Raw genomic sequence first — 24,394 nt, 5'->3', positions numbered from 1 at the left:
TGGCCAAACCCGGTTTGACTCAGTGGATAGAGCATCAGCCTGCGGACTGAAAGGTCAAGGGCATATACCTTGGTTGCGGGTACATCCCCAGTAGGGGGTGTGCAAGAGGCAGCTAATCAATGTTTCTCTCTCATCGATGTTTTTAGCTCTCTATCCCTCTCCTTTCCTCTCTGTGAAAAATCAATAAAATATATTTATTTTAAATTAAAAAAAGAAGTTAATGATGCAGAAGTAACCATTCAGACTATTTCTCTACATGACTCATATTACTTATATGATTTCTAGAGCTTTCAGTAATTTAAAATACATGCATTTATTAAAACTGAGTGTTTTAAATAAAAACATTAATTGAAAATATAAAATCTGGGGCACTTAACTAAAATTAAGGCATGGGTCATGGTCATTTTAGAAAAAAATATCACTAAAGGCTGATACATTGTGCCAGAACATGCTTCCTTCTGTGTGCCCAATTCTTCTTTTTAAAAATATATATCTTATTGATTTTTTTACAGAGAGGAAGGGAGAGGGCTAGAGAGTTAGAAATATCGATGAGAGAGAAACATCAATCAGCTGCCTCCTGCATACTACCTATTGGGTATGTGCCTGCAACCAAGGTACATGCCCTTGACCAGAATCAAACCTGGGACCCTTGAGTCTGCAGGCTGATGCTCTATCCACTGAGCCAAACCAGTTAGGGCATGTCCAATTTTTTTTAACTTCAATCTATTTGGATGGCAAAGGGTGGGGTGAAAATGGGCAACTTGTTCACAAACACAAACCTTCTCTTAGACACCTTATGAATGATATGTTAATATGTTAAAATAATGAAAAACCTTCATAAAATTACAATGATATATATGCCCTTTCAACACAGAAACATTTATCATTATCATTGATGGCATATAACTTCTTCAGATCCTTTTCCCTTCCACAGAATTCCATTACAAATACCACCACATGATATAAAATAACTTCTCACAAGTCCTCCTAATGTGATCAATCCCCAATAAACACCAGAGAACATATACCATCAGCTTGCACAAAAGAGTCCCAAGGCCTAAGGGGCTTAACACTCATATATCAGTCATGGCTTCATGGCTGGAAAAATGAACATTATGATGGACTCCTCCATTCTTCAATTGTGCTAATGGACAAAGTCAGTGTAGTTTCTGTGAACAGGCTGGGGTGGGGATAATGCCCTTGTGTTTCCCTGGTTTCCACCACGTTGGCAGCAGTCACTGGCAGCAGAGAGCCATTTCCTGTCATACTGGTCTGTTCCAGAAATCCTTGGAAAATTCTCTGTCTCCACCAGCACAGGACCATAGAGGATGGAAGAAGTCACCAGCAGAGTAGATATCATACCCCAAGCCTGTTGAGAGCCATTAATCTGAGTTCAAACATTACTGTGAACACTGAGTTCTTCAGGTTTTGCTGTACCTGCTTTCATCTGTAGAGTTGAATATCTTGCTGGCTGGCCTTCTTTCAAAAGATGTTGATCTTGCTTTATTGGTTTTTGTGATCTGATACTCAGTTTTCCCACTATATCTAAATCATTATCCTTCAGATAAATCTTGATTGCTGAGAACTCTTTTTTCACAGGACCTCAGAGGTGGAAGAAGGCATGGTTCTCCACAGCACATTTCCATAAATGTTTGGACGCTTTTGGATGGTCCAATCTAAAGACCAACGTGTGTTCCTGCTCTTTGCCCTGATCATCATCTTCTACCACCACCAGGGTTAATTTAGTTTTCTTAAAATCCAATCTGGTTATCTTGGGCCAAAAAAATAAGCCAATTTTGGTGTCTCCTTCAAAAACAAGAACTCCTGTTGGGTTTAGTCCCAAACAACAGTCATTCCCATATCTAGTCTTGACCACATGCATATCAACCCCATACATTTCTAGCCATTTGGCTTTATTCAGATCATTGGTTTCAGCTTGTGCTGTTGTCTGACCTCTGTATTCCTTCCATTTCTCAAAAATAGCCAACTCCATCTCTTCAATCTGAACGGGCATGAACTTGAACTATCAGCAAGATAACACTCACCAAGTTCAACTTGCAGATTATAAGCTGCCAACTGAACTGTGGTATCACTAAGGACACTCCAGTTTTCCACTAAGAATATCTCATCTTAATTGAAGAATAAATAAATATTGGGTTAGCTCTTCACGTAGATTATTTGGTTCTGAGGAATAAAACTAAACTCAAAAATGCAGACAATAGGGGGAACCAATTTTCACTTGCTTCTTGATACTCTTTGTAACCGCCAACCAATGTGCTACTTATGCTGAAACCATAAATCTCCGTCAGAAATAGTCACTTTCAATAAGATCCAAGTAGTATATAATCTGATCAAACAGCTCTCGACCTTTGGCTTTTTTCAGCAAGTCCTTACTAACATCAGCACCATCCAGAAGGTTCCCCCAACATAATAGATGATAGACTTAGAATCTCCAGCTGCAGGAATGTGTGTGGCAGCTAATTGAGCTTCTCAGAGTTGTTCCTTCTCAGCATGTTTATGCATTGACTGATGCCCAAGGGTTCTATGGAAGAATCTCAGTATTTTGTCACTAGAGGGAGGACGGTGCAGCAGCAACTAGTGAGGCTGAGGTGTGGGCGGCCCCTCAGGAGATGCCAAGCAATGGCGGTCTGCAGTGCAAGCCCACAAGACACAGATCCCTCAGAGATCTGCTTAGGTGATTTTTGTCTCTCAATTTGTATTTATGATGTATCACATTTATTGATTTGAAGATATTGTACCAGCCTTGTCTCCCTGGAATAAATCCCACTTGGTCCTTGTATATGATTTTTCTAATGTAATACGTACTGGATCCAATTTGCTAGAATTTTGTTGATGATTTTAGCATCTATATTCATCTGGGATATTGGCCTATAATTCTCCCTTTTTTGAAGTGTCTTAATCTGGTTTTGGATTAGGGTAATGCTGGCTTCATAGAAAGAGCTTAGAAGTGCTCATTCTTTCTGAATTTTTTGGAATAGTCAGAGGATAGGTTTTAGATCTTCTTTGAATATTTGGTATAACTCCCCTGTCAAGCCATCCAGTCCAGGGCTTTTGTTTGCTAGAAGATTTTGATTAGTGTTCCAATTTCATCAGTAGTTATCGGCCTATTCAGGTTCTTTGATTCTTCCTGATGGAGTTTTGGAAGCTTGTATTTTTCCAGGAATATATCCTATTCAGCTAGGTTGTTCAGGTTGTTGGAGTAGTTATTTGTAGTATTCGTTTTACAATGCTTTGTATGTCTGTGGGGTTGGTTGTTATTTCACCTATTTCATTTCTGATTTTGTTTATTTGGTCCTCTCCCTTTGTTTCTTGGTAAGACTGGCTAGAGGTTCATCAATCTTGTTTATCCTTTCAAATAACCAGCTCTTGGTTTCATGATCTTTTGTATTTTTTTTTTTTTTTTGTCTCTATGTTGTTTATTTCTGCTCTGATCTTTATTATTTCCTTCCTTCTGCTTACTCTGGGCTTTTCTTGTTGCTCTTTTTCTAATTCTTTAAGATGCAGGGTTAGATAATTTATTACCATTTTTCCTTGTGTTTTAAGGTAGGCCTGTAGAGCTATGATCTTCCCTCTCAGGACTGCTTTCACTGTGTCCCATAGATTTGAATTGTTGTATTTTTATTGTCATTTGTTTTCTGGATGCCTTTTATTTCTTCTTTGATCTCTTTGGTAACCCAATCATGGTTTAATAGCATCCTGTATAGCCTCCAAGTATTTTATTTTTTTCACTATTTTTATTATAGTTGATTTCTAATTTTATGCCATTTGAATGTGAGAAGTCCATCTGCTCTAGAGACTCATTTAGGATTGCTGTTTCTTTGCTGATTTTTGTTTAGAGGATTTACCCAGAGGTGACAATGGGATATTAAAGTCCTCTTCTGTGATTATATTACTCTCGCTCACTCCCTTGATGTCTTCCAGAAGTTTTTTGCGTGTTTTTTTTTTTAAATGCTTTTGGGTGCTCCTATATTGGATGCATATATGTTATATCTTGTTGTTGAATTGATCCCTTTAGTATTACGAAATGGACCTCTTGTTATGGCCTTCACTTTGAGGTCTGTTTTGTCAGTTTTAAGTATTTCTAATTCATTTCTTTTCTCATTTCCATTCGCCTGAAAAATTTTTTGCCATCCTTCACTATCAGTCTGTGTAAGTCCTTTGTTCTGTGGTGGGTCTTTTATAGACTGCAAATATATGGGTCATGTTTTCTTATATATTCAGCTACCCTATGTCTTTTGATTGGAGCATTGATTCCAATTATGTTTAGGTTACTATTGAAAGGTAGTTGTTAGATGCCATTTTTATTCTTTATGCCTGGGTTCCTTCTTCCCTTTCTGTTTCTTCTATTTACAGCAGTCCCTTTAGCATTTCTTGCATTGCTGAATTGGTGGTAATGAAATTTCTTAGCCCTTTTTTGTCTGTGAAGCTCCTGGTTTCCCCTTCAATTTTGATTGATAGCCTTGCTGGGTATACTATTCTTGGATTCAGACCCTTTCTTTGTATCACTTTGTGTACTTCATTCCATTCCCTTCTAGCCTGATGTGTTTCTGTTGAGAAATCAGTTTATAGTCTAATGGGAGATTCCTTGTAGGTAACTTTCTCTCTCTGGCAGCCTTTAAGATTCTTTGTCATTGATGTTTGCCAGTTTAATTTTGACGTCTCTTGGTGTTGGTCTTTTTGGGTTCATCTTGTTTGGGATTCTATGTGCTTCTTGGACTTATGTGGCTTTTTCTTCCGAATGTTGGGGAAGTTTTCTGTTACTATTTCTTCAAACAGGTTTTTATGCCTTATTTCATTTCCTCTCCTTCTAGTGGCCCTAGATGTGGGTATTATTTTGTTATGTGTTGTCCCAAAACTCTCTTAGGCTCTCCTTCTGCTTTTTAAGTTTTCTTTCTAGTTGCTGCTGCATTTATGTGTTGGTGTTTTTTTTTTCCTATCTTGTCTTCTAGGTCACTGATGTGGTCCTCAGCTTTAACTAGTCTATTGTTGAAGCCTTCTATTGTGTTCTTCATTGCAGCTATGCCATTCTTCATCTCCTCTTGATTCCTTTTCATATTGGTGACATTCTCATTCAGTTCCTTATAATTCTCATTGGGTTGTGTGTATTTGTATTCCAGACATGTAAGCATCCTTATAACCGTTATTCTGAATTCTTTCTCTGTCCAGTTATCTGCCTCCATTTCATTTAATTCCTTTTCTGGTGATTCCTTTCTTTCTTTTTATTGGGGATTATTTTTTTTGGCTCCCCCGTTTTGCTGTATTGTTTTAAATGTTTCTATGACTTAGATCAAACTTTTTTGCTTCCCAGAATCTTTTGGGGGTGATGCTACGTATTTTGTGATTTTGGGGACCAAGTGGTCCAGTCTCACAAATTCCCTAAGTTTGGTGATCTAGTGGAGCTCCCTACTTGAACTATTTGGGTTCTCCTGATATAGTTAGGTTTTGAATGATGGTTTTTTATTCATGGATGAAATCTCACCACATATTGTCTGGCAATGTAACTTACCACCATTGTGCAAGTTGTTATGAATGTGATCATGGTTCTGGCTCTTGTGGAAAGGGTTGTCTGAGGTATCACTGGTACGTGTTCACTGTGATTTCCTGGAGTCCAAGGCCTGGGAAGAAGGTGGCTTGGGACCTGAGGCTGTGACTTTGTCTGGTATGTGAGTCTTGCTGAGGTAGTGTCACTCTGAAATTCACTATTAGAGTCCTGGATCCTGTGACCAAGGAGGGCAGCTGTCCTGTAGTTTGTGGTTGAGGCAATGGATCTCTGGCCCAAATAATTTCCCTCAGCAAATTGCGAGGAGGTCCATGAGCCAGCGACTGGGGATTTGGGAGTCTCAGAGTCTGTGGCTGAAGCTGTGTGACCTTGTTCGGGAGGTGGGTCCTCAGTAACTCACCAAGGTGTCCAGAAGCAGGCAGCTGGGAGAGGGAAGTCATCAATACTGCTGAGGGGGACATGCGCTCTTGGTTGTGGAGGCACACGCCTAGTGGCTTCTCACAGAGGGGCCCACATGCTTGCTGGGGCCGTGGATTCAAGGGGCCTGCATGCTGGAGTGATTTGGCTATGGAGACCGGACACTGGTAGCTGGGGAGGTGCAAGATCAAGCTCTGCTACAGGAGCCCTGCAACCTTGGATGGGTATGCTTGTGGCTTGCAGCAGTACACAGAAGCAACCAGGGGATGCCTGCTGAGGCATCAAGCTAGGGGAGCCCACATGCTTTAGCAATGCAACCACAGCATCTGAAGTTGGCAGCCAGGGAAGGGAAAGTCCTAAGTTTTTGCTATAGGGGCCAGGTTCCCTTGGTTGGATGTGCATGTGCTCAGCTACAGCTCCCAGAGGCACCAGGAAGCCACCTGCCAGGGTGGTGAGTCAAGGGGCCTTGTGCAAACTGGCCTGGCACAACTGTGGTGTCCAGGAAACCCCAGTCGGCCATCTCGTGATACTCCTGAAGGATCTAACTGTCCCTCTCTCTCACACACACACACACACACCACAAGTCCATACACTCCCCTTTAACTGACTGAGTCACATCCTCTCCCTCACTTCTGTCCTGCTAGCCACCATCTTTTCTCCCCATCATCATATAAGGCTTTTATTATGTTGAGATATGATCCCTCTATTTTCACTTTGTTGAGAGTTTTTATTAAAAAAAAAGGGGGGGGGGCGTTGGATTTTGTAAAATGGTTTTTCTGCATCTATTTATATGATCATGTGATTTTTATCTTTCAGTTTGTTTATGTGATATATCACTTTAATTGGTTTACAGATATTGTACCATCCTTCCATCCTTGGAGTAAATCCCACTTGGTCATGGTATATGATCTTTGTAATATATTGCTGAATCTGATTTGCTAGAATTTTGTGAGGATTTTAGCATCTATGTTCATCAGGGATATTGGCCTGTAATTCTCTTTATTTGTAGTGTCTTTATCTGATTTTGGGATTAGGATAATGCTGGTCTCACAGAAAGAGCTTGGAAGTATGCCGTTTTTTCCTGATTTTTTTGGAAATAGTTTGAGGAGGGTATGTTTTAGTTTGTCTTTGAATGTTTGGTAAAACTCCCCTGTGAAGCTGTCTGGTTCAAGGCTTTTGTTTGCTTGGAGTTTTTAAAAAATTATTATTAGTGCTTTGATTTCATCTGTAGTTTTCAATCTATTCAAGTTTCTTTTTCTTGCTGATTGAGTTTTGGAAGATTGTATTTTTCTAGAAATATGTCCATTTAGTAAAGGTTTTCCAGTTTATTGGAGTAGAGTTGTTCATAGTATTTCCCCCCCCCCAATTCTTTGTATGTCTGTGGGGTCAGTTGTTACTTCACCTCTTTTCTGATTTTTGTTTATTTGTGATCTCTCTTTTTGTTTCTTGGTGAGTCTGGCCAGAGGTTCATCGATCTTGTTTATCCTTTCAAAGAACCAGCTCTGGGTTTTATTTATCTTTTTTATTATTGTTTTTTGTGTCTATGCCATTTATTTCTGCTCTGAGCTTTATTATTTTCTTCTGCACGTTGTTGCTCTCTTTCTAATTCTTTAAATTATAAAATTAGAAGTTTTTTTTGTGTTTTGAGATAAGCTTGTAGTGCTTGAACTTCCCTGTCAGGATTGCTTTCACCGTGTCCCAGAGATTTGGGATTGTTGTGGTTTTATTGTAATTTGTTTCCATTATGCTTTTTATTTCTTATTTGATCTTTCTTATTTGATATTCTTATTTGGTGCTTTTTTTTTTTTTTTTTTTTTTTTTTGTAGCATGCTATTTAGCCTCCATATGTTCAATTGTTTAGGACTGTTTTTATTATAGTTGATTTTTAATTTTATACAATTATCATCGGAGAAGATGCTTGATATTTCAATCTTCTTGATTTTTTGTAGAGACTTAGTCTATGTCCTAAAATGTGGTCTATCTTTGAAAATGTCCCAAGTGAACTTGAGAAAAATGTATATTCTGTAGCTTTGGGGTGAGATGTTCTGAAGATGTCAATTAATTCCTTCTGACATGATGACTTATTTAGGATTTCTGATTCCTTATTGATTTTTTGTCTAGAAGACTTATCCAATGATGTCAATGGGGTATTAAATTCTCCTACTATGATTGTATTGCTATTGATCTTTCTGTTAATATCATCCAGAAATTTTTTTATGTATTTGGATGCTTAAGTATTGGGTACATAAATGTTTACAGAGTTATATCCTCTTGTTTTATCAGTCTCTTTAGTATTATGTATTGGCTTCCTTATCTCTTGTTATGGCCTTCACTTTGAGGTCTATTTTGTCTGATATAAGTATTGCTACCCCAGCTTTTTTTCATTTTCATTTGCCTGAGGAATTTTCTTCTTCCCTTCACTTTCAGTCTGTGTAAGTACTTTGTTCTGAGATGTGTTTCTTTTAGACAGCAAATATATGGGTCATGTTTTCTTATCCATTTGGTTACTCTAATGGGCCTTTTGATTGGAACATTTAATTCATTCACATTTAGGTTATTATTGATAGGTACTTGTTTGCTGCCATCTTTGTTCTTTATACCTGTTTTCCTTTTTTTCTTTTTATTTCTTAAGTTACTTCCTTTAACATTTCTTGAATTGCTGGCTTGGTGGTAATAAACTCCCTTAGCATTTATTTTGTCTGTGAAGCTCCTGATTTCACCTTTAATTTTGAATGATAGCCTTGCTAGATAGAGTATTCTTGGGTTCAGCTCCTTTCTTTGCTTCACTTTGTGTACTTCATTTCCTTCTTGCCTGATACGTTTCTGTTGAGAAATCAGTTGATCCCTTGTAGGTAACTTTCTCTCTCTCTCTTGCATCCTTTTGTTGACTTTTATGTTTGCCAGTTTAATTACAATGTGTCTTGGTGTGGGTCTTTATGGGTTCATCTTGCTTGGGACTCTCTGTGCTTTGTGGATTTGTGTGACTTTTTTCTTTCCCACGTCTGTATGATTTCTGTCATTATTTATTCAAACAGGTTTTCTATTCCTTGCTCAACTTCCTCTCCTATGGCACCCCCATTATGTAGATGTTGTTTCATTTCAGGTTGTCCCAAAGCTTCCTTAGACTCTCCTCCTGTTTTTAATTTTGTTTCCAGTTGCTACTTAGTGTGGGTGTTTTTTTCTACTTTGTCTTTTGATTCAATTCTCAGCTTCTTCTAGTCTACTGTTAAAGCCTTACGCTGTGTTTTTTATTGCAGCTATGTTATTCTTAATTTTTTCTTTGTTTAAAATATTTTTTTATTGATTTCGGGGAGAACGCTGGAGAGATAGAAACATCAATGATGAGAGAAAAATCATTGATTGGCTTCCTCCTGCACACCCCACACTGGAAATTGAGTCCACAAACTGGGCATATGCCCCGACAGGGAAATGCACCATGACCTCCTGGTTCATAGGTTGACACTCAATCACTGAGCCATGCCAACCAGGTCTTTATTTTCTCTTGATTTTTTTTTTCATGTTGGTGAAATTCTTATTCAGCTCCTTATAATTCTCATTGAATTGTGTGTATTTTTCACCCAGACATTTAAGCATCCTTATAATCATTATTCTGAATTCTTTCTCTAGAAAATTACTTGCCTTCATTTCATTTAATTCCTTTTCTGAGGATTTCTCTTTTTCTTTTCATTGGGAATTGTGTTTTTGTCTCCCCATTTTTGCTATCCTGTTTTAATTGTTTCTATGCCTTAGATCCAACCACAATGCTATTGAGGTCCTTTTGGGCGTGGTCCAATGTAGTTGGTGATTTGTGGGACCCAGTAGTGCAGTCTCTCAGATCCAAGTTTGGTGTTCTAGAGGAGAAACCTATTTGAGCTATTTGGGTTCTCCTGAAATAGTTGGATCTTAAATGTTAGTTTCTCATTTGTGGATGAAGTCTCATCACGGATTGTCTGACTATGTAACTCACGCCCCCTCCCCTTGCCCCAGCCTCACCATGCAAGTTGTTGTTGGATGTGCTCATGTCTCTGGCTCTTGTGGAAAGGGTTGCCTGAGATTTCATGAGTATGAGCTCACTGTAAGATCTCAGAGTCCATGTCCTGGGAGGAAGGGGTCTTGGGGCCCAAGGTTGAGATAGTGTGACTCTGGCTGGTGTGGATTGACTCTTGCTGGGTAGCATCACTCTATAAATCACTATGAGAGATCCAGAGCCCATAACTATGGGAGGCATGTGTCTTGTAGTTTGTGGATGAGATAGCAGGACTCTTTCCAGAGTGACTTCATTCTGCAAATCATGAGGGGGTACAGGAGCCAGTGGCTAGGGATGTGGGAATCTTAGAATCTGTGGCTGAAACGGTGTGATATTCGCCAGAGAGGTGAGCCCTCAGCAGCTCACCAAGGGGCCCCAGGTCCAGTAGCCAGGAAAGTGGTATTCACAGATTCTACAGATGAAGCCTTGAACTTTTGGCTAGAGAAGCATGCATCCAGCAGCTCACCGAGGGGCACAGGAGCTGTCTGTCATGGAAGTGGGCTCATGAGGCCACCACAGTGTTCAGAAGCTGGTAGCCAGGGAAGGGGAAGTCGTGGATTCTGCTGCTGAAGCCATGCATCCAAGGGGCTCAGGAGCTGGCAGCCAAGAGATGGACATCCTGAGGACTACAGGTCTTTGAATGAGGCAGCACGACTTTGGCCGGATTGGCTGTAGGGTCCAGGGCAGTGTCCAAGGCCAGCCTGGATGGTAGTGAGGCTGGGTTCCTAGTGGAGGCTAGGCTGCTCTCCATGTCAAGATGACGTGGGTTCCATGCCTGAGCCTTGCATCCCAGGGAGTGCCTACCAGGCTTTCCTGATATTCCAACCCCTGAGACTCTTGTTAGATCTAACTGTCCCTCACTCACATACCACATATAAGCAAACATACCTCTTTCACTCTGTCACTGCCAACAGCCATCTTGCCTTACAAGTCAAAAGCAATCTGATCTTAATTCTGGTTTTCATACTTACTTTCTCCCCTCTCCCTTTTGCAAATCTTGTATAAAACAGTATGTAGGAAGCACAATAAAGCAATGCAAAATAAAATGAGTTGTGCCTCTATGTTTCCCTATTTAATCAATCATTATGTGAAATTTTGCTAAAAGGTACTCTATTTCAGTGTTTCCCAACCTTCTCTCATGATGAGAATCACCTGGTGGAGTTGTTAAAACACAGATTCCTGAATCCCAACTAAGAAGTGCTAAACTAGAATTTTTGGGAACATATAGGTAAAATTGTATACTTAATTAGTGCTCTAAGACAGATTTTATATACAGAGCACTAAGTTAAGTATGCAATTTTACCTATATGTTCCCAAAAATTCTAGTTTAGCACTTCTTAGTTGGGATTCAGGAATCTGTGTTTTAACAACTCCACCAGGTGATTCTCATCATGAGAGAAGGTTGGGAAACACTGCTCTATTTAACACTTTTAAAAATAATTCTTTACTGTTGAAAGTATGACATATGTCTCTTTGTTCTCATTGGCCCCCTCCATCCCACCTCTGCTCCCACCCTCATCACCCTCTTCCCCCCACCCAAGCCCTCACACAAGGTCCTTGATTGATTATCTCCTACCCACCCACCTTCCCCCACCACCCCCTGAGATTCAGCACTCTGTTCCATGCTTTCATGTCTCTCAGTTCATCATATTATTCTGTTTCTTAGTATTCCACAGTTTTCTAATCCATTTTTCTGCTGTTGAGCACTTAAGCTATTACCAAATATTAGCTATTATAAATTGTGCTGCTATGAACATAGGGGTGCACATGTCCTTTCTGATTGGTATTTATGATTTCTGGGATATATTCCTAGGAGTGGGATTACTGTGTTAAATGGGAGTTCCATTTTAAATTTTTGAGGAAACTCCATACTGTTTTGCACAGTGGCTGTACCAGCATTCCCACCAGCAGTGCACAAGGGTTCCTTTTTCACCATAACCTACCAGAACTTGTCGTTTGTCAATTTGTTAATGATACCCATTCTGATAGCTCCCTCTAGAGGCCCCCAACCTTTCAGAGATTTCCTGTTACAAACTTTCCAGCCAGGTCTGATGCTTGCCTATATCTCCCCCCTTTTTGTTTTGCTGGCTGCAGAAGACAGAGGGAGGCAGTGAACTTTCTGTTTTGGAATGTCGGGGTCCATGAAGTGTGTTCACTGCTTGAGTTCCGATTTTGTAGACTATAAGAAAAACAAAGAGTATTAATTACAATGACAGCAATGGTTAGTCCGAACAGGACAACTGATTCTAGGAAATCATGTGGTAGGATATATTCATACCAAATGCTTCTTTGCACACTCTAAGCAGTAGCCAGTTGTTCATGTTTATTGATAGCAAGTAGGGAGTCTTTAACTTGCCTTTGCAACATGTTTATTTTTTCAGTAAAGTTATTGTAAAAAAAACTCCCCATAGATGCATTTTTAACATCAATCCACTGATGGTGACTAGAGTTGCATTTTAAGGAGGTGATACATATGTGCTTATGTTCCCAATCACAATTGCGTACTTGCCTGTATACTATAGTGTCCTATCTTTTCCCTAAATATTCAATGGCTGCCTCTATTGCCTGTAGTGTAGCTAATATATTTTTTGTACCTATTTGCTGTTACATAGTAAATCCACTAATCACATTATAGGCCACATTGTCTACAAATGTGGCAGTATGCACAGATTCAGAAAGGGCTGCCACAACAATGCTGGTGTTAGTAAGAATAACACAGCTGAGATGATGGCTGTAATGAGAATTCTCAGAAATTTTTTGGGCCATAGCTGGAATCCACCAGTGAGTGGTGCAAATCAGGCTATGGGCAGAAAGATTATCAGTAAAAGAGTTCTGGTAGTCACTGTGCCACAATTTCAAGTGGCTGAAAACATGGCCTCATCTTCATAAAGTTTCCTGAACTGACAAATCTAGTACTCAAGGTCCCTCCCTTAATCCAACTTAAGGGCATGTCTGCATAACTGATGTAACTATTATTAGATGCACGGTGTACCAGAATTTTAGTGCAGTTGGCTTACAAATGACCATGTGAGCTCCAATCTATATTCTATTGGTCCCCTGGGAACATTAAATGGGCATGATTTCCTCTACAAACTGCCCAATGGAATGCTTCATCAGAGGGATCAGATTGCCCCAGGCCAGACTGCCTGCTGAGAGAAAGGTTAGCTGTGTAACCAAATTTGACTATGAACTCTCATACAGTATGGAGAGGAATTGGAGGAGGTAGTAAATTGGAATGAAAAGAGGTATTGGGAGGGACAGGTGTCTAATGTATCCCATTCTCAAGACTGCCTATCGGTGGGCAAGTGTACTCCTCCTAAGAAAGATGTTATGTTGTTAGACACAGGAAAATGGGGGTCCCCCCAAGTGAGGAGCCTAAAGAAAGGTGGGTCTATAATGTGGGCTTAATATAAGGTGGCAGATGCTGGTGCCAAAGCCAAGCGAAAATGCCAAACTACAGTACAGGGTTGAGGTGAATCAAGGAAGTCATAGCAAGAAAAAGGTTATTTGGGGTGCATGGAGCATGAGTATGCTCCAACAGTTGCTCAGCCTCTGCCATCAGCTTCTTTATCATTCTCCAAGTTATTCCAAAGGCATCTGGGTCCAGTAGAGGCATGTCGTTCAAAGCTGTAGAGTCCTCAAGCTCAGATTCTTCATTTCTGAAAGAGTATTGGTCCCATGTCATGATAGGATTTAATTTGTTGAGCTGGAATCCACTGTGGCCCTGTGCAGGTAGAAACACAGGCATATCCTCTCCCCCATATTAATAATTCATTGGGCCCTTGAGTCCCATGTTCCCCCTTTTTTGTTTAACTAGCATGCTCGTTAATGCTGAATGGAGATACTCAACAATGGCCTGCACCTGTGTATTGTAAAGGATTTCTATGGAATGCTGGATGGACCAAGTTTTGTAAAAGGGAGCAAAGCCATGCCTGCTATAAGTAGGCCTATTATCAGTTTTTATCTTGGTTAATATAGCTACAATTTGAAACAGGTCTTATCAAATTCATACAAAGAAGTGTATTGCCACTTATTAAGAATGGCCAAATTCTGGAGGCATAGGTAGGGAGAGAAGTATATCATTTACCAAACTGCTTTAAAATGCTTCCTTATATGTGAAAAACAAAAAGTTTAAAAATTAGTAATACTATAAACAAGTTACAAAAGCTATATAATTATTTTCCAAGCTATAATAAAATTTTTGTTTCTTCTGATTTCTCCTGCCAATACTTCTATAAATTCAGATACTTTATAGAGTAATGCAAATGACATGGAATCTTGTCCTTTCTGCAAAACAAAATATTCCAGAATAACAATTAGAGATATAAATGAAAGCATAATATAGTTATTACTAGAGGCCCAGCAAGGCAGGGGGGAGGGGGGAATTATTCTTCAGCCCAGCTTGTACCTTCTCCAATTTGGGACCCCTTGAGGGATGTCAAACCACCGGTTTAGGCCCTATCCAAGGGGCCTGAACCGGTGGTTTGACATCCCTCTCAGAATCCAGGACTGTTGGCACCCAACAGCCCTCCCCAGCAAGCCTGGTCCCATCTAACTGCCCTCACCAGCAGGCCTGGGTCCCCCCCAATTGTCTTCCCCTGAAGGCCTAGTCCCCCTAACTGCACTCCCTGCAGGCCAGGTCCCCAGCAAGTACCCTCCCCTGCAGATCTGGTCCCCACCAACTGCCCTCCCCTGATGGCCTGGTCCCCCCAATTATTTTCCCCTGCAGGCCTAGTGCCCCATAACAGCCCTTCCCTGCAGGTCTGGTCCCCCCCACCCCAACTGCTCCCCTGCAGGAGTGGTCCCCCCAACTGCCCTCCCCTGTAGACATAGTTCCCCCACCAACTGTCCACTACTGCCCTGGTCTCTCCCAACTGCCCTCCCCTGATGGCTTGGTCCATCCCAACTACCCTCCCCTGCAGGCTTGGTCCTCCCCAACTGCCCTACCCTGCAGGCTTGGTCCTCCCCAACTGCCCTACCCTGCAGGCCTGGTCCACACCAACTGTCCTCCCCTACAGGTCGGTCCCTCCCAAATGCCCTCCCCTGCTAGCCCAGTCACCCCTAACTGCCCTCCCTGCTGGCCTGATCACCCTGGTCCCCCCTACTGCCTACCATGCAGGCCTGATATTCCACAACTGCCCTACCCTACTAACCTTGTCTCGCAACTGCCCTTCGCTGCTGTCCTAGTCACCCCTAACTGACCCCCCTGTGGGCCTGGGTACCCCCAATTGTCTTCTACTGCAGGCCTGGTCCCCCACAACTGCACTTCACTGCAGGCCTGGTTTCCTGCTAATGCCCTACCCTGATGGCCTGGTCCTCCCCAACTGCCCTCCCTGCAGACCTGGTTCCCTTCTACTGCCCTACTGTGCAGGTCTGGTATCTCACAACTGCCCTCCCCTACTGACCTGGTCTCCCCCAAAGCCCTTCTCTGCTGGCCCAGTCACCCCTAACTGCTCTCCCTGCTGGCCTGGGTATCTTCAATAGTCCCCCACTGCAGGACTGGTCCCCCCCCCTCAACTGACCTCCACTGCAGGCCTGGTTTCCTGCTATTGCCCTACCCTGATGGCCTGGTCCTTCCCAATTGCCTTCCCTTGCAGGCCTGATCCTCCTCAACTGCCCAGCCCTATAGGCTGGGTCTCACCCAACTTCCCTCCCCTGATGATCTGGTCCCCCTCATTGCCCTACCCACAGGCCTGGTCCCCAACAAGTACTCTCCCCTATAGACCTGGGTCTCCCCCCCTCAATTGCCCTCCCCTGGTGGCCTGGATTTCCCAACTGCCCTCACCTGCAGTCCTGGTTCCCTCCCAAGTGCCCTCCCATGCAAGCCTGGTCCCCGACCACCAGCCATCACCTGCAGGCCTGGGTCACCCCCAATTACCCTCCACTGCATGCCTAGTCCATCCCAACTACGCTCTTCTGCAGGCTTGGTGCTCCCCAACTGCACTCCCCTGCAGGCTTGGTGCTCCCCAACTGCACTCCCCTGCAGGCCAGGTCCCTCCCAACTGCCATTTCCTGTTGGCCCAGTCACCCCTAACTGCCCTTCCTGCTGGCCTGGGTACCCCCAATTGTCCTCCACTGCAAGCCTGGTCCCCCCCAAACTGCTCTCTCCTGAAGGCACGGTACCATCAACTGCCCTCCTTGCTGGCCTGAGTATGCCAAATTGTCCACTGCAGGCCTGGTCCCCCCAGCTGCTCTGCCATGCAGGTGTGGTGCCCCTAAGTGCCCTCCCCTGTAAACCTGAGTCCCACCCACCCTCCAACTGTCCTCCACTACTGTCCTGGTCCCTTCAAAGTGCCCACTACTACAGGCCTGGTCCCCCCAAACTGCTCTCCACTGCAGGCCTGGAATCCCCCAACTTCCCTACCCTGATGGTCTGGTCCATCCCAACTGCTTTTCCCTGATGGCTTGTTCTTCCCCAACTACCCTCTCCTGCAAGCCTGGTTCTCCCCAACTGCCCTCCCCTGCAGTCCTGGTCCTTCCCAACTACCCTCTCCTTCAGGCCTGGGTCTCCCCCAACTGCCTTCCCTTGCTGGCCTAGTATCCCTCAATTGCCCTTCTCTGCCAGCCTGGTCACCCCACAACTGCCCTTTTTTGCTGGCCTGGTAACCCCTAACTTCTCACAACTGTCCTCCCTGCAGGCCATCTTGTGTGACCACCTTGTGTCCATATGGTGACAGCCATCTTTGACCACATGGGGGCAGACATCTTGTCTTGGTGCAATGGTTAATTTGCATAATACTCTTTTATTAGATAGGATTATTTGGCAAAACTTCCCATGCATGTTAAACAGAAAATTTTCCTTCATAAGAGAGAAAACAAACACTTCATTTATTTCTGAGCCTATTACAATGATCTAAAGATAATTCTAGATCAAGAAAAAGTTCCTTAAAATTCAAACCCTGGAAAGATTGTGTGTGTTTTTGTTTGTTTGTTTATTTGTTTGTTTGTTTTTGTTTTTTTTGGGGTGTGTGTGTGTGTGTGTGTGTTTATTAAATTATTATCTGTGTACATACCTTACCGTTGCCCGCCCTCTCCCAAACATGCCCTCCCTCCCCAGAGTTTTGTGTCCATTGGTTGTACTTATATGCATGTATACAAGTCCTGCGGTTGATCTATTATCTCCCCCAGATCTCCCTACCCTCCCTGCTGTAATTTGACAGTCTGCTTGTTGCTTTACTGTCTCTATGTCTATCTTTTGGTTCATCAGTTTATAATGTTCTTTATTATCCATAAATGAGTGAGGTCATATGGTGTTTCTCTTTCATTGACTGGCTTATTTCACTCATCATGATGTTCTCCAATTCCATCCAGGTTGCTGCAAATGATGACAATTCCTTCTTTTTATGGCAGCATAGTATTCCATTGTGTACATGTACCGTGGTTTTTGATCCAGTCATCTGCTGACAGACACCTAGGCTGTTTCCAAATCCTAGCTATTGTAAATTGTGCTGCTATGAACATAGGAGTGCATATATCCTTTTTGATTGGTGTTTCTAGTTTCTTAGGATATATTCCTAGGAGTGGGATTACTGGGTCAAATGGGAGTTCCATTTTCAGTTTTTTGAGGAAACTCCATACTGTTCTCCACAGTGGTTGCACCATCTGCATTCCCACCAGCAGTGCACAAGGGTTCCTTTTTCTCCACAACCTCACCAACACTTGTCTTTGGTGATTTGTTGATGTTGGCCATTCTGACAGGTGTGACATGGTACCACATTGACGTTTTGATTTGCATCTCTCAGATAATTAGTGACTTTGAGCATGTTTTCATGTGCCTCTTGGCCTTCCTTCTGACTTCTTTTGAGAAGATTCTATTTAGGTCCATTGCCCATTTTTTAATTGGCTCATTTAAATTCCTTTTATTAAGTTGTATAAGCTGTCTGTAGATGTTGGAGATTAAACCTTTATCAGTGATAACATTTGCAAATATGTTCTCCCATACAGTGGGCTTTCTTGTTGTTTTGTTGATGGTTTCTTTTGCTGTAAAAAAGCTTTTTATTTTGATGTAGTCTCATTTGTTTATTTTCTCTTTAGCTTCCATTGCCCTAGGGGCAGAATCAGTGAAGAAGTTCTTTTGGTATATGTCTGAGATTTTGCTGCCTGTGGATGCCTCTAGTATTTTTATGGATTCCTGTCTTATGTTTAAGTCCCATATCCATTTTGAGTTTATTTTTGTATATGGTGTAAGTTGGTGATCTAGTTTCATTCTTTTGCATGTATCTGTCCAATTTTCCCAACACCATTTATTGAAGAGACTGTCTTGACTCCATTGTATGTTCGTGTCTCTTTGTCAAATATTAATTGAGTATATAGTGGTTTGAGTCGATATCTGGATTCTCTATTCCAGCGTTTTTCAACCACTGTTCCGCGGCACAATGTTGCCTGGTGTGCCGTAGGTGCAGACAAGACAAGAATTTTATAATTTTTCACTATTTTGTTCACTTAATATTTCATAATAAAGTAATTATAAAATACTTTCTTTGTGTTTATTTGATTCCTATTCAAGAGAATTACTTTATATATAGTCAATATAGGCACAGAGTTAAATTTTTTAACATTTTCTAATGGTGGTGTGCCTCGTGATTTTTTTCATGAAACAAGTGTGCCTTTGCCCAAAAAAGGTTGAAAAACACTGCTCTATTCTATTCCATTGATCTATATGTCTGTTCTTGTGCCAGTACCAGGCTGTTTTGAGAACAGTGTCTTTGCAATACAGCTTGAAATCTGGTTTTGAGAGACCTCCTACTTTATTCTTCTTTCTCAGGATTGCTGTGGCTATTCGGGGTCTTTTTTTATTCCACATGAATTTTTGGAGAGTTCTTTCTAGGTCAGTGAAATATGCCATTGGTATTTTAATGGGGAGTGCACTGAATCTATAAATTGCTTTGGGAAGTATGGACATTTTGATGACATTGATTCTACCAATTCATGAACATGGTATGTTCTTCCATCTGTTTACATTTTCCTCTATCTCTTTTTTCAGTGTCCTATAGTTTTCTGCATATAGGTCTTTTACCTCCTTAGTTTAGTTTATTCCTAGGTATCTTATTTTTTTCTGTAAGTTCACTATTGGTATATAAAAAGGCCATATATTTCTTGGCATTAATTTTTTATCCTGCTACATTGTCGAATTCATTTATTAAGTCTATTAGTTTTTTGATGGAGTCTTTTGGTTTTTTTTATGTACAATATCATGTCTTCTGCAAATAAGGACAGTTTTACTACTTCTTTTCCAATTTGGATGCCTTTTATTTCTTCTTCTTGTCTAATTTCAATAACTAATACTTCCAGTTACTGTGTCAAACAGGAGTGATGAGAGTGGGCATCCCTGTCTTGTTCCTGTTATTAGAGGAAATGGTTTTAGTTTTTGCCCATTGAGTATGATGTTGGCTGTAGCTTTATCTTATATAGCTTTTATTATGTTGAAGTATGAGCCTTCTATTCCCACCTTGTTGAGAGTTTTTATTAGGAAAGGGTGTTGGATTTTATCAAATGCTTTTTCTGTATCAATTGATATGACTATGGGATTTTTATTTCTCAATATGTTTATGTGATGTATCACGTTTATTGATTTGGGTGTATTGTACCATCCTTGCATTCCCGGAATAAATCCTACTTGGTCATGGTGTATGATCTTTCTGATGTACTGCTGGATCCAATTTGATAGAATTTTGTTGAGGATTTTGGCATCTATGTTCATGAAGGATATTGGCCTGTAATCCTCTTTCACTGTGTTGTCTTTATCTGGTTTTGGTATTAGGATGATATTTGCTAAATAGAAGGAGCTTAGAAGTGTTCTTTCCTCTTGAATTTTTTGGAATAGTCTGAGGAGGATAGGTTTTAGTTCTTCCTTGAATGTTTGGTTAAATTCTCCTGTGAAGCCATCTGGCTCCAGGCTTTTGTTTGCTAGAAGTTTTCGATGACTGCTTCAATTTCTTCCATAGTTACTGGCCTATTAAGCTGTTTAGATTCTTCCTGATTGAGTTTTGGAAGATTATATTTTTCTAGGAATATGTCCATTTCCTCCAAGTTGTTCAGTTTGTTGGAATAAAGTTGTTAGTAGTATTTTGTAACAATCCTTTGTATTTCGGCGGGGTCTGTTGTTATTTCACCTCTTTCATTTCTGATTTTGTTTATTTGGGTCCTCTCTCTTTGATTCTTGGTGATACTGGCTAGAGGTTCATCAATCTTGTTTATCCTTTCAAAGAACCAGCTCTTGATTTTGTTAATCTTTTGTGTTGTTTCTTTGGTCTCTATGTCATTTATCTCCACTCTGATTTTTATTATTTCCTTCCTTCTGCTTACACTGGGCTTTTCTTGTTGCTCTTTTTCTAACTCTTTGAGTCATAGGACTTGGTAATTTATCCCCATTGTGTGTTTTTTTTCTGTTTGTTTGTTTTTTTGCAGTAGGCTTTAGAGCTATGAACTTCCCTCTCAAGACTGCTTTTGCTGTGTCCCATAGATTTTGGATTGTTGTGCTTTCATTGTCATTTGTTGCCAGGATGTTTTTAATTTCTTCCTTGATCTCTCTGGTAACCCAGTCATTGTTTAATAGCATGCTGTTTAGTCTCCGTGTGTTTGATTTCTTTGGATTATTTTTTTATTGTATTTGATTTCCAATTTTATACCAACATGATCTGAGAAGATGCTTGATATGATTTCTATCTTCTTCAATTTGCAGGGACTTTGTCTATGTCCCAACATGTGGTCTATCTTTGAGACTGTCTCATGTGCATTTGAGAAGAATGTATATTCTTTGGGGTGAAATGTTCTGAAGATGTCAATTAATTCCATCTGGTATAATGAGTCATTTATGATTGATGTTTCTTTGCTGATTTTTTATTTAGAGGATTTGTCCAATGGTGATACTGGGGTATTAAAATCTCTTACTATGATTGTATTGCTGTTATCTCTCTCTTAATGTCCTCTAGGAGTTCTTTTTATATATTTGGGTGTTCCTGTATTGGGTGAATATATGTATTCCAGAGTAATTTCTTCTTGTTGGATTGCTCTTTTTAGTATTATGAAGTGGCCTTCTTTGTCTCTTATGTCCTTCACTTTGAGACCTAATTTGTCAGATATAAGTATTGCTACCCCAGCTTTTTTTTTTCCATTTCCATTCACCTGAAAAACTTTTTTTCATTTTTTCACCCACAGTCTGTTTGTGTCTTTTATTTTGAAATAGGTTTCTTGTAAACAGCTGATATATGGGTCTTGTTTTCTTATCCCACCCGTTACACTATGTCTTTTGATTGGGACATTTAATTCATTTACTTTTAAAATTATTATCGATAGGTACTTATTTGTTGCCATTTTTATTCTTTACCCCTGTGTTCTTACTTTTTCGTTGGTGTTTGCAAATTTAATTATAAAGTGTCTTGGCATTAGTTTTTTGGGGGTTCATTTTGCTTGGTACTTTACAAACTCTTGGATTTGTATGTTTTTTCTTCCCTATATCAGGAAAGTTTTCTGTCATTATTTCTTTAAACATTTTTTCTATTCCTTGCTCAGTTTCCTTTCCTTCTGGAACCCCTATTATTCTAATATTGTTTTGTTTTGTATTGTCCCAAAGTTCTCTTAGGCTCTCCTCCTGCTTTAAATTTTTTTTTTTTCTTCTAGAAGCTGCTCTAATTGGGTATTTTTTCCATCTTGTCTTCTAGCTCACTGATGCGGTCCTCTTCTTCTAGTCTACTATTGATGCTTTCTATTGAGTACTTTACAGTAGCTATGTCATTTTTCATTTCTTCCTGGTTCTTTATTTCCTTTTGGTTCTTACTCATATTGTCGAATTTGTCTTGCATTCTTTTCAGCCACCTTATGATCATCTTGCTCTGATAGGTTGCTTGCCTCTCATTCATTTACTTCCTTTTTTTCATAATGCCTGCTTTTTTCTTTCATATGCAGACTGTTTCTTTGTCTCCCCCATGGTCTCTCTTTTCAGGATGTCTAGTGATGTAGTTCTCTCTCTCCCGAGACCTGTGCTCATGGAAGCATGGAACAGAGTGCAGAATCTCTGAAGGAAGATGAAGAAGGGTAGATGGATGGAAGGTGATCAACCAAAAGACAATTTTTTGAGGATTTTAGCATCTATGTTCATCAGGGATATTGGCCTGTAGTTCTTTTTAATGGTGGCATTATCAGGTTTTGGAATTAGGGTAATGCTGGCTTTGTAGAAAGAGCTTGGAAGTGTGTATTCCTCTTGGATTTTTTGGAATGGTCTGAGGATAGATTTTTGTTCTTCTTTGAATGTTTGTTAGAAGTCTGTTAATTGGTTGGGAAGAGGGCTGATGTTTGCTGATTTTTTTAAAATATATTTTATTTATTTTTCAGAGAAAATGGAGGGGGATAGAGAATTAGAAACATAGATGAGAGATAAACATTGACCAGCTGCCTCCTGCACACCCCCTATTGGGGCTCTGCCTGGCTCTGCCTGCAACCAAGGTATATGCCCTTGACCGGAATTAAACCCAGGACCCTTCAGTCTGCAGGCCAGCACTCTATCCACTGAGCCAAACCAGTTTGGGCTGATGGAGATTTTTTAATTACTGCTTCAATTTCATCCATAGTTATTAGCCTACTCTGTTTTGTTTACTCGTCTGATTGAGTTTTGGAAGCTTGTATTTTTGTAAGAATATGACCATTTCCTCTAAGTTGTCCATTTTGTTGGAGTAGAGTTGTTTGTAGTATTTTTTTTATAATCCTTTGTATTTCTGGAGGGTGTGGTGGTTGTACACCTCTTTCATTTGTGATTTTGTTTATTTGCATTCTCTCTCTGTTTCTTTGTAAGCCTGGCTAGATGTTCTTTAATCTTATTTATCTTTTCAAAGAACCTGCTCTGGGTTTATTGATCTTTTTAAAAAAAATGTATTTTATTGATTTTTTTACAGAGAGTAAGAGAGAGGGATAGAGAGTTAGAAACATCATTGAGAGAGAAACATCGAGCAGCTGCCTCCTGCACACCTCCTACTGAGGATGTACACACACCCAAGGTACATGCCCCCAACTGGAATTGAACCTGGGACCATTCAGTCCACAAGCTGACACTCTATCCATTGAGCCAAAAAGTTAGGGCTATTGATCTTTTTTAGTGTGTGTATGTGTGTGTGTGTGTCTGTGTGTGTTTTCACATGTTTTGTTTTGTTTTGTTTTTTGGTCTGTATGTCATTTATTTTCCCTATGATCTTTAGTATTTTCTTCCTTCCACTTGCTCTGGGCTTCTTATGTTGCTCTCTTTCTAATTCTTTAAGTTGCAGGCTTAGATAATTTATTACCAGTTTGGTGTTTTTTTTTTGTTTGGTTTTTTTTTGTTTTATTTTGTTTTGTTTTGTGGTAGGCCCGTAGAACTATGAACTTCCTTTTCAGGAGTGCTTTCACTGTGTCCCATTGATTTTGGATTGTTGTGTTTTCATTGTCATTTGTTACCAGGAGGCTTTTCTTTTTTTTCTTCTTTAATCTCTTTGATAACCCAGTCATTGTTTAATAGCATTGTTTAGCTCCCAACTTTTTAACTATTTTATTGCTCTTATTATAGTTGATTTCCAATTTTTTGCTCTTGTGATCTGAGAATATGCTTGATATGATTTTTCTTCACTAATTTGAAGAGATTTTGCCTGTTTCGTAGTATGTGGTGGTTCTTGAAAATGTCCCATAGAAGAATATATGTTCTGTAGCTTTGGGATGAAATGTTCTGAAGATGTCAATTAATTCTATCTGATCTAGTGACATATTTAGGATAGCTGTTTCTTTGCTGATTTTGTGTTTAGAGGATTTATTCAATTGTGTCACTGGGGTATTAAAGTCTCCTAATATGTTTTAATTGCTGTCAATATGTCCCTTGGTATCCTCCAGAAGTTTTTTTTATTTTTTTAAATGTATTTGGGTGCTCCTGTATTGGGTGCATATATGCTTACCAGAGTAATATCTTCTTGTTGAATTGCTCCCTTTAGTATTATGTAGCAGCTCTCTTTATCTATTCTAATGGCCTTCACTTTGAGGTCTTGCCACAACCTTCCTGGTGAGGTTCAGGATTTGAAGGAGGAGTTGACACACAAATGAAAATGCTATACAAGAAATATGAATTAAGAAGGCATTGGGGGGCCAGGTTGAGACCTCTTTCTTGAATTGGCACATCAACCTCTGGCCTAGTCTGCTTTTTATGTACTTTAATACACATTTGTCCATTAGCAATGCATACATGCAGATGAAAGGTAAAGTTTGGTAAACAATATAAGGATTATGAGGTTAGGAAATTGCCTTTAGCCATTGATCCCACAGCAAGTCAGTTTATTCTGATTTTCAGCTCTGCGAATATCAATGTTCATTGGCCTTCCGGTGTTTGTTTCTGCATTTGTTATGCCAACTGCTGTTTGCTTTAGCCTCCAGAAAAGTCTATTTTATCAGACATAAGTATTGCTACCTGACCTTTTCAT

General features: G+C 40.3%; 1 protein-coding gene and 1 pseudogene across 1 annotated transcript in view; one reads left to right on the top strand and one right to left on the bottom strand.

Moving 5' to 3' along the window:
- The window catches only part of USP18 (ubiquitin specific peptidase 18), an 80,952-nt gene that overhangs the window by 5,149 nt on the left and 51,409 nt on the right, over positions 1 to 24,394 (top strand).
- On the bottom strand, positions 1,168 to 10,883 carry LOC118729587 (annotated as a pseudogene).

This window comes from Pipistrellus kuhlii, unplaced genomic scaffold (genome assembly GCF_014108245.1).
Source record: "Pipistrellus kuhlii isolate mPipKuh1 unplaced genomic scaffold, mPipKuh1.p scaffold_m20_p_3, whole genome shotgun sequence".
Classification (NCBI taxonomy): Eukaryota; Metazoa; Chordata; class Mammalia; order Chiroptera; family Vespertilionidae; genus Pipistrellus; species Pipistrellus kuhlii.
This window is presented reverse-complemented; position numbering and strand designations above follow the sequence as displayed.